The sequence below is a fragment of the Lepisma saccharinum genome, chromosome 28 (genome assembly GCF_977018435.1).
Source record: "Lepisma saccharinum chromosome 28, izLepSacc3.1, whole genome shotgun sequence".
NCBI classification, from domain to species: domain Eukaryota; kingdom Metazoa; phylum Arthropoda; class Insecta; order Zygentoma; family Lepismatidae; genus Lepisma; species Lepisma saccharinum.
In genome coordinates, this window is record NC_139256.1 from 11,706,866 (window position 1) to 11,718,889 (window position 12,024).

A 12,024-nucleotide genomic window follows, 5' to 3' on the forward strand; every position below is an offset into this window, starting at 1 on the left:
CCGCTATTCGTCTGCTTGGTTGAACGTCATTTCACTGCACCAGCCTGACACCGGGATGCACCTGCACTACGTCTAGTGCAAAAAATTGCAGCGAATTAGTCGGGGCTGAATGTGCTTTGGTAATTGAAGTAAATCAGTTGTTACTTTTCTCTGTGTAAGTAACACCAAGTATAGAGGCCTTTAAAACTCGATGAGGTGTTGTGGTGACTAATAGATTGTCATCACTTTCGAGTCTCGAGATGACCCAAACTTTCCTTTCGAGACCGATACGAGAACGAGACGGGCGTCTTAATTCTCATCTCATCTCTCCACTATCTCCATGTCGCCCACAAGGGCGACATGGAAAGTCTTGTTGACTGCGGTCCAAAATATCCTTTCACCGAAATTAGTACCGACCTGCACGTACGCGGAACGATGTCCAATACGATGTTTATTCAGCACATGCAACCTGTGCATTAATATTGCCACCACGTCCACCTTATCCCTGTTAACAGGAAAACGAGGATGCGACCTTGTTGTGGACATTCGAGACATGTAGAAAGTTCTCTCCTGTTCTGAAGGCCTTCGTGTGATAGGACGCGAGCGTGTGGTCCAAACAATTTCTAAAGGCTGCTCTATTTGTTATGGAATTGGTTCTAGAAGTTTTGGGAAGACATGATTATCCTACAACAGAAGAGAGACTATAGAAGGGAGGAGAGGAAGGGAAAGGCAGGAGAGAGGAAGGGAATAAACGAAGAAGATTGAAAAAGAGAGATTTGAAGAGAAAGAGCAAATGAAAAGATGCAGAAAATGAAAAATATGAGATCAACGAGATTATGAAGGAAGAAGTTATAAAATATATAGGAAACAGTCTTATCAGTAGTAAATGCAATTAATATAATTTTAAGAATTATTAATACATGAGAATTAGATAAAAGAATGTCAATCTTTATGTCATTTATTGTTATTTTCTTCCTATCTTATTTTGCTATATTGTATTTACAAATATTTTACGTCACGTATCTGCTACTTTTTTTGGCTAATCGCGGCAATGAGGATGAATGATGTTGTAAACGAATATCCGGGGATTCGAACCTGGAATATTCTATGGTGATATCGTGAGTAGGCTATTCAACGACCTGAAGCAATGATATTGATTGATTTGGTTTAATTTATGCCACTTTTGGTTAATCGCTACGGTGAGGGCGAGTCATTGATAAAGAATACCCATGCCCAAGGCTGTATTCGAACCCGGGACCCCTGGCGTCGTAGCGCACTGTGCTAACCACTTCGCCACGAAGCTCTGCTTGGACAATGAGGTGACCTTTACTTTGTCTTAGCATTATGTATAAAAGTATGTGCACTATTCTTAAATTTATTAATTTACTGCTATTGTACGACAGTTGTAACATGTTTATCTCACTGATTTCTTTACTACATAATAATAATAATAACAATAATAATCCTTTGCGCAACAGCCCTGAAGGGCCTTGGCTTACCTACCGACTGCCGGTCTCCCTCCCACGCTTTCCTTCGTCACCTCTAAGCGTGGAGATCTTCAACCAGTATTGGAATAGTCGGGGGGTCAGCCCGACGTATCCCCAGCCGTTATAGTAGGTCGTCTCGACCGGATTACGCTCACTCACTCGGAGCTCCCCAATTTCCTGGTTGCCACCGGCCCTATACGTAGACCGAATAAATTCCGACCAGAGCCGGATTCGAACCTACGCCGTCCCGCAGCGAACGAACTTAAGACGAGTGAACGCCTTAACCCGCTCGGCTACGGAGGAGGACTTACTACATAATAGCTACAATAAATATATACTGATCTTTGGAAACACTTTTAATCCACACAAGTACTACTTCTTTTTATAACAGTTAATTTGCCGAAGTTCTGCTTGGACAATGAGGTGACCTTTTCTTTGTCTTAGCATTATGTATAAAAGTATGTGCACTATTCTTAAATGTATTAATTTACTGCTGTTGTACGACAGTTGTAGCATGTTTACCTCACTGATTTCTTTACTACATAATAGCTACAATAAATATATACTGGACTTTCGAAACACTTTTATTCCACGCAAGTACTAATTCTCTTTGTAACGGTTAATTTGCCGAAGCACCATCTTACGGTGCAAATGTAACATGGGAATTCCCAATCCATTTTCAACAACTTGCCCGCAGATATACCATCATGTGAAACTGGCATGGTAATATCTTTAGAGGAGATTACTATCATAAAAGTAGATAAATTATTTGTTTTATGCTTTGCAGTGCAATAAACAAGGCAGGTAAATCAGCTTAACGGGTACAATGTAATCACACCTCTATCTAGATTGCACTAGGTGGGCTCGTGCCTCGTAATATATAGGCTCTTTATAAGCTCTATCTGTGATGGAATCTATAAATTATAAGGTGATTTGATTTATCTGCTCGAATGTTTGAACTTTTGAAGTGGTTTTCTTATTGAAGTGGCACTCAAAAGTTATATGTGTAGTGCGTTTGTCTATTATGTATATTTTCAGCCGAGAATATGTTTCTAGAACACACGGCACTTTGATGGACAATAGCAACGATTCTTATCAAGCACGAGTTTACAATGGGATTTTGTGTCATACTTCAAGTGTACTTATTTCCTTTTGGTACATATGAGGGGCATAGAGCGAGATGCAAATTGCCTTAGCGGGGAATCGAACGTAATGTTCTGAGCACGCCCCCTCTCTCTTCTTCTCAGACCTTCCCGATGGTATAGTTGTAACATTGTCGTCTTGTAATTATAGGAGTTCTAGGATGGATACCCGGTGGAGGGACACACTAGCTCGGATCTCACTTTAAACTGTAGGTCCAGTCCCGATTAGCCTTACTGTACATAAAGTGGACTTAAAACACCAACTCAATCCAATCCTCTGTTCTCTCTCTCTCTCTCTCTCTCTCTCAATATATATATATATAACTCCCCCTTTTTACTTTCTCCCTCTATTTCCTCTCTCTCCTCTCTACTTGCTATTTTTCTTCCATTTCTCCTTCATCCCCTTGTTTTTCTTTCTATTCTCTTCTCATCACTTCCTTTCTCTCTCAGTACCATCTTTATCTCGCTCTAATTCCCTCTGCAATTTCTCCAGTCTATCGCCGCCCCCCATGGCGGAGTGGTTAGCACATCGCGCTGCAACGCTAGGGGTCCCGGGTTCGAATCCCGCTCGGGCTTGGATGTTTGTGTTCGTCCGAATTCGGCGTCTGAGGACTAATTTAAGAAGAGGCTCATTCCAGCAGATGGCGAGCTGCCAGCAGACTTTCAATATCGTCAACAAGCTTGCAGATATAATATCAAGCTATGAGGAATTCGAGTATAGAAGATCTGACCCCGCAGAGAGAGAGAGATACCACTCTTGGCTCTACTATACCTAGGACTGTCGCAGCTCAGGATGTACCTAGGAGATAAACCCGAGTACTGAGATCAGCCATTACTCTGATCACTGAGGAAGATCTTCAGCAAGAAGAGATCAGGTACTACGAGACAGTGATACGCACCCACTTATGGAATAATTTAAGTGTTTAATATGTTTAATACGTTAATTGTCTATGATGACGTAATTTGTTTTGTTCAATTGAGTAGTCTGTTATGGTTATGGACTAACCTTAAAACATTTGATTGTGGGGTGGTGAGGTGAGAGATATTATGAATGTTGCTGGATAATGGAAGTGATTTTGGAAATGTGACTGTGTTAATTTGTGTAGTCAAGAACTATTATGATCTTAATACAATTTTGTTTGTAATAAGGAGTTTAATTGCAAGTGCAAGTGTAATATATTAACATTAACTGACATCTAAATATATTTTTGGTGTGCGGCAGTTAGTAAGGTTTACGTAAACATATCCTTATCTGATTTCCCACAACCTGAGGGCTTCAAAGTAGGCTGATAAGTCTCATGCTTGCCGTTGAGGAATAAATGTAAGTTGATCCATTGAGAATAGACCGGGGAACGTAACAACAGGACCAACTTCCCTTAATAGAAGACGTTTCTTCATAACTTCCATTAGAGGTAAGCAGCTGGAAGAACTCGAAGCAGATTCGTAGTGCAGGCCTGATTCCAACACGAGTGGATGCTGTGAAGCAGAAGATGACCAGGCACTCCCTAAGCTTCTGGGAGAGCCTTTGGTCCATCTTACTTTATTTTATCTTTTGCATCTTGTGCTGGACCTTCTTGGTCCGCCCGCAGTTCTCATCTTGTAAATTTTCTGTATTATTATATCCTCTCTTACTGTATATTATTCCATGCTATCCATTGTTCCTGGTGGTCTTCATTTGAAGGCCACTACAGTTTTCTACGGCCCCCATTGGACCCTGAATTATTCTCTCTATATTTTATGTATTATATATTATTTATATTTATCATATGAATCTTATTCTATATTATACTTGCTTGTCGAAAACTTCTCTAGATTCTCAAACTCTAATTTCAAACGTCTCTGTTTTATCTTAGGTACCGAGACTTATATTACTCGCTAATCTTCTTAATTAAACTGATGCAGAACCTAGTTAACCACCCCAGGGACACGAAGAATACCGCACTCAGCAGAAGCACCAACGACAAATGATAGCTGAGTGAGAGGGCATAAGAAGTGAGGCCGTGTCCCAAAGGTGCAAGACCGTACTTGAAGCGAGCATCCTCCGAGTATGGTCTTGGAGTGCGGTCTTGAAGTCGTGGATTGGAAGTGAAAGTCTTTCGAATTGCACTTCGACTGCAGCGCCAAATACGATCAGTAGATAAAACTGAGTACTCGTTGTTTTCCCCACTTGTTTTTCACCATAGAAATCACGTTGCATTTTCAAATGTTCGTACACATACATTTCCACACATTAGAAGCACTTTAACCAACAACTTGCTGACCCATAACGTATATATAACCTGTGTTGCTGGCTTTCTACCTCCGCGATTTTAAACAAACGAACAACGAGTGTGGAAATCACGTGACCGAGTCAGCTTCCATCTGCACTGCGAGCTATGCACTTGCTTACTCCTGTACTTGGCGCTTTCGAACTGTACTAGGTGACGTCACTTCCGCCAAAACCATGCTTCAAGTACGTACTTCGTACTTTTCGGACAGAGCCTGAGAGTTGCGAGTGGTGGCGGAAGTTCGCACCTTCGTGTCCCCCCTTTGTTCGTCTGAATGTGTGAATAAACTGGAAATTGACATGTGTGAAAGTGTACGAAAGTGTAGAAAAGAAAGTGGTTAGCGCTGCGACGCCAAGGGTCCCGGGTTCGAATCCCGGCTTGGTTGTTTGTGATGTCCATTCATCAATTTAATCATTTCATTATTCATCCCCATCTTCGCAAATTAGCCAAGAGGCACAAAACGCGAAGTAAAATAAAATAAATCAATCAATCAATCTCCAGTCTATCTCTGTCTTCTATTCCTTCTCTCTCTCTCTCACTCCCTTTTTTATTTTCTTCCTTCTCCTTTCTCTCTTCTCCATATTTACTGTATTTTTCTTCTCTCCTTCTTTCCTTCCTCTTTTTCTATTCTCTTCTCATCACTCACTCTCTCGGTACCATCTTTTTCTAGCTCTAACACCCCTATCTGCTTTTCTCTCCTCTCTTTAATTGCCTATTATCTTCTTTATCTCTCTCTTACTCCATTTTTCTTCCCCTTTCTTCTACTGCTCTCTTTTCTTCTCTATCCTGCATTCTATTTTATATATTTCAATTCTAGCCTCATAATTCGCTCTCTCTAGGTATCCCTGTCTCGCTCTAACTTCCCTCTGCCTTTTCTTCATCCTCTGTCCTCTCCCCTTTAAGTTCTCCTACTCCCTTTTTACTTTTTCCCCTTATTTCCCTTTTCTTTCTATTCTTTCTTCATCACTATATCTCTATCGGTACCATCCCTGTTTCACTCCAACTTCCCTCTGCCTTTTCTTCCCATTTCTCTGTCTTCATTTCCTTCTCTCTCTCTCTCTCTCCTTCTCTCCCCCTGTTTTTCTTTCTTTTCCCTCATCTTCCTGCCTCTCCTCTCCTTCATTCCTTCTTCATTCTTTATATTCATATCATCCTTGTGTTGCTCTAACTTCTCTCCTCCATTTCCATTCTTTCCTCTTCACTTCCTCTTTGTGTTCCTTCCTATTCTCGCTACTCCCCCTCTTTACAAAACTCAATACAGACATTCTGTCACCCCCAGGCGACCTCATGTATTCCTTTCCCACAACAATCGCATGGTCCACACAAATGGGCTTATCAGTGCTTGTATGTACAAATTTTTTAAAAGCCATGCACACATACGAATCGCACTTGTTAGAACAGTGGCGTGACACCATTTTCCCAAGCATCTACACTTTACCTCCAGATTCCCATCGCCCCCTTCCGTCCTTTCTTCCTTCAGCGGAAACGGTGGATCGCTCTTGCACAGAATGAACGAGAATTACTCCAATTAACGTCGTGCATGGAGAAGCCGGGTCTGCCATGGTGGAGCTGCTGAGTCAAGGACTTTCCCGTGACCCCCGAGGGATTCGACGAGCCGTTCCCAGAGGCATTATTTATGAAGTCTCTTATTCGTCTGTGCTCCATGACCATGAAATAAGGATCATACGTTCTGCAAAGATACGAAAAACTGTATCCGTGAACATGTGCCACCGCGGAGGGCGTCAAAATCGAGATGTCCTGAAGTGGGATATGCTGAAGCCTGCTTCACAGTGGCGTGCCCAAGAGGGGTTGGTAGTATTCCTTACAAAAGAAAGTCAAAGGTAGGAAAGATGACAAAAGTATACATAATCACCACCTTTCGAAAATCAGGGCACGCCACTCGTGTTTGCAGGCCACGGTAATATACGAGGGCAAATCAAAAATTATTTGCCCGAATTTTTTTCAGCCGAAATGATAAACATGCAGGGAAATCAAAATATAGGAATTGTTCTATGTACCTTGCACGATTTTTCCACATATTCACCACAGAGATTCAGGTATTTGTCCCATCGCACCACTAGTTTGGCTGTTGTAGAATTCAGCCGGTTGATCGTGGAACCACCGCCGGACAGCGGTCTTCGCTGCGTTGTCTGCCAGGAACTTCTTCACCGGACCGAACATGTGGAAATCACTGGAGACGAGGTCTGGACTATACGGTACATGCTCCAGAATCTCCCATTCGAATGTCTGAAGTCTGTCGATGGTCCCGTTTGCCACATGAGACCTGGCCTTATCGTGGAGGATAACCACATTGTCCTCGTCGATAATCCCTTGACCATTTTCAAACTCGCAACACCACCATCGCACACTTCTCAAAGCGAGACACTTGTCCCCATACGTCGGCTGCATTTCCCTATGGATCTCGATGGGAGTTAGTCTCTTGCTGCAGAGAAAACGAATAACACTTCGCTGCTCATACGACATGGACGTGTTGAGATTCATCGAGACTGGCAGCGAGAATGGGACGAGTGCGAGAAGGGTAGAAGACTGTATAACTTCCTCCCCTGCACGCAGGAGAACGTTTTTAACAGGGACGTCACGCCATCCAGAGGGCTGATACATCTTCTAACAGGGCACGGACCATACGGGAGTTACCTCACAAAAATAGGTAAAAGGGAAACCGACGTATGCCGAGACTGCCGGATGGAAAGAGACACGCCAGAACATAGAGTTTTTTCCTGCCCCGCCTCTGATGAACACATAATATCGGCCAGAAGAGACCTGCCGAATAACAACATCTTCGAACTGATAAGGAGCGAACATTTAAATAAGTTATGCGACCTCGCAGATTTAGTGTCAAATATCGAGTTGCGGAGGTACCTGACGGAACCGGAAACCCGGCGCCCACCAGCCCCCCCTCCTCAACAGGAGCCCCGCAGAAGCAGCAGGATACGAAACCAAGTCCCCACACCCCCTCCCCGGAGACCGTCACAATCGCGTCGGGAGCAGATACCACAGGAAGAAGAGGAGTCAGCACCGGAAGATTCAACCCGAAGGAGAAACTTCAGAGTGTCAACTGGGAGACGAGGAGCCGCCGCCAGGAGAGGGTTACCCCCGTCCAATCAGCCTGGAGAGAGCCATGAAGGTTGCCCGGAGAGAAGTCGTCGAAGATGAAAATGAACTAAAAACCATCTCTAGGGATAAAATAATACAATAGCATAATAACGAAAAAAACAACAAAAACAACAACTTTAAAAGTAATATCAGAACCCCACATTAAATCGTGACTAAAGTTTCTTTAATAATACATCCAAGATGAGGGGCCATAAACTATTAAAAATTTAACTTGAAAATTGCTAGACTTGGAATCTGCTGGAATCCAGTAGGCACCAAAGAGACTTAATATAAAAGGAAATTTCGAACAAACAAATTAAATTAAAATTATTTTTTTAACAATGTAAGTGTAGTAAAAACCATGAACATATATTTATATACTTATTATTAATTAATATAATCTAATATAAAAGTTTGTTTATCTTTTTCCTTTTTAAATTTTTTATTATTATTATTATTATTATCAAGTCTATAATTATTTGCGTTTTTTATGTCATATTTATTTATCTATTACATATCTAACAATTACAGTTTCCGTATAATTAGCATTCTATCAAAACTTAGTACCCGTTAATTCACGTTAAATTGTGCGGCTGTGATTTCATTCTGAGATCTCATAGCAGCCTCAGTCTGCACGGACATTGAACCTCGCACGGCCACTGTCGCTCCCGTGGAATGCAGAGTCAGCTTCATGTCGCATAACCAAGTTGACACGGAGTGCTGACGCCGGTATCTTATCGGGCGTGTGTCCTCAACACATAAATGAAACAACGGCGCGATAAATAAGGAACTACAAAACATCTTACAGTAAGTGTATATTAGGAATCGACATCCACTAAATTAATGAACTAGCCCAGTATTTCAGTGCATTTAACTTCCAAATAGCAAATTCTCCCCACACACTACAATAAAGCCTGATCTGGAAACCAGACAGGGAACTTGCGTCCGTGCAGACTAATCCAAGCAATCATTCACCCCAATCTAAGCTCTCGCCCCATCATACTCTCCCCTCAAGCTTAAAACAGTTCTGGATACCAGAATGGTTGTCCCTCCTGTACATAGCATTTCCTATAGTACTATCTATACGATAACTAAAACTAACCAATAAACTAACATAAACTAATCCATAACTACTATTAACAAATTTAATTAACTACCAATCATACAAATGCACAGTAAATTTACAAGAAATCTTTAAGACTTGTTCCGGTCACCAGAACGGTCTATTAAAATAATACAAACTAAAAATTATTAAATGTAGCTATGTATAGAATCTCCATGTATTTTATTATTATTATTATTATTATTATTATTTTGTAATTGTATTTTATGTATGAAAATAAAGATGAGAAGAAGTAGGATAAAAAGGCGGGGGAACCGTTTAAATCCAGGAAACTGACGTCCTGGTTTATTTAAAGGTACCAGGACATTAAGAGCATACCCTCGAAAGTACGCGGGTGGAGGCGGGCTACTTCGGGAGGTTTCCCCCTTTAGATATGTATATGTGCTGTATGTGTATATGTGTATGTATATATGTATGAATATGTATGTGTGTATACATTCTAAAGGCCAATAAATTGTTGTTGAGTACTACAGCATCTTTGGAAACTGACAGCAGCGCCGTGCCGCGGAGCAGCCAAGAGTTAAGGCTAGGCCGTTCCAAGAAAAAAATTGAATTGAATGGATATCTCTGTTTTTCAATCACACTATTTGCCCTCGTATAATTGGTTAAATGGAGACAGGCAGAGCAGAGAGATGAAAGAGACTAAACACACAGACACACAGAGAGGGGAGGAAGCAAGAAAAGAAATAAAGGAAGTGAAAGAGTTGAGAGAGAGAAAAGAAAGAATCGAGAATGTGGAAGAAGACAAGTATATGAAGTGGTATAGAAAGGAACGAAAAGACGAACAATAAAACGGAGAGATAGAGCGAGAGAGAGAGAGAGAGAGAGAGTCGCGTCGTTTCCTACCTGTGGACATCCACTCACATAGGCATAACTTGGCAGGGATTAGGGGAGCACTTGTCCCCCCAAATTTTCAGGTTTATTAAAATTTACAAGTTAGGGAACGTGAGGAGCAAAGTGATATTTGTGATTTCGCAAAAGTCACAATTCTTTAGCAAATAATCCTGGACACTGTTTTTATGGGATGGAAAACTTTTCGTGTCTCCTTCCCCAAAGTTAAGCTCCAGGTTTGATCCTATCCCCCCAAAATTAGGCCCAAAGACTGATTCCGCCCCCTCGAAATTAGGTCCCAAGCTACGCCCATATTCACTCATCCATTCCTTGCTTCGGATTCAAACCCAGGATCCATGATATCTTAGGAGGAAGATATGCTGACCACTCCACGACAGATTTCGACTTTCTTTTACTGCAATAATCGTTATTTTACAGGATTCTTGTTGGGAAACCTGATGGTAAGAGACCCGTAGGAAGGCCAAGATGAGGAAGGAGGTGAGATGGACCTTAAAGGAAATCTGTAGGGATGGAAAAGAGTATATAGATCTTGCTCAAGATAGGGACAGATGGAAGGCCTGTGTTGCTGCAGCCATGAACCTTCGGGTTTAGGAAGGCTAGAGAGTTAGTTAGTTAGGCAATGATCGTTATTGACTTACTATTTTGCTCACAAGATAAAGATCAAAGAGACAATTTGGAACATAAATGTCCAGCTTTCTACACCAATACCAACTTACGATGAACCTTATTGTAAGGAAATGAACAGTGACGAAAGTGACTCGAATGACGTAGACAGCTCGTGATAGCTGCCGACAACTTATCGTTTGTTAGCGGGTGTTTTGCCCCCATTCTTTCGAAAGTAAATGATAAGCGTTAGAAACTTCTGCGATAGGACCTGGCTCCTCCGTGGTAATAAATGTTCGGGATACTTCTTCACAGACAGCGCTAGATATTTCATGTAAATGTCAGCGACATCTTGGTTTCAAGTGAGGGGTTCACGCCCCCTCGTCGTTCTGTGTTTGCAGTGTCTTCACATGTAGGGGTGTAAGTGTTGACCCACGTAGTACACCCACATTTCAACCTCACTTTGCAGACTGGCGAGGCCCTGGCGTCTGGATCTACGGCCAGTATATTCCTCTGTGCGTTGTTCTGTGTCTTGATAGGAGTTCAATTACTGTTTGGTTTACTTCAAAATTAAAATTGTGTATGAGAAGCTGTGTGTCCCTTTACAGTAATCAAGGATACTTTAGTCCTCCGACATTTCAGTTATGTTAAAATGTAGTTATGGTAAGAGGCTGGACCCTATATAATGTGACGGGTTGAAAATAGCCTAAGTGCTGACGCACCCAACATTTTAAATTCAACCAAGCAATCAATCAATCTTCACATGTACAGTAATGGACAAAAGTCCAAGTGGAGTTTCAGACATAGAGCAACAGAGAAATGTGAACTAGGAGCTGGAATTTAGCCCCTCTATTATTACGGCTATACATTTCTCTATCTCTCTTCCTCCCTATCTTTCTATTATTCTCTCTCTCTCCCTTTCTCTACCGCTCCTCTGTCTGTCTCTACTTCTCTTTTTCTCCCTCTCCCTCTTTCTGTTTCCATTTCTCTTTTTCTCCCTTTCTCTCTTTCTGTTTCCATTTCTCTCTTTCTCCCTCTCTCTCTTTCTGTTTCCATTTCTCTCTTTCTCCCTCTCTCTCTCTTTCTGTTTCCATTTATCTTTTTCTCCCTCTCTCTTTCTGTTTCCATTTCTCTCCTTCTCCCTCTCTCTCTTTTTCTGTTTCCATTTCTCTCTTTCTCCCTCTCTCTCTTTCTGTTTCCGTTTCTCTCTTTCTCCCTCTCTCTCTTTCTGTTTCCATTTCTCTTTTTCTCCCTCTCTCTTTCTGTTTCCATTTCTCTCTTTCTCCCTCTCTCTCTTTCTGTTTCCATTTCTCTTTTTCTCCCTCTCTCTTTCTGTTTCCATTTCTCTCTTTCTCCCTCTCTCTCTTTCTGTTTCCATTTCTCTTTTTCTCCCTTTCTCTCTTTCTGTTCCCATTTCTCTCTTTCTCCCTCTTTCTCTTTCTGTTTCCATTTCTCTC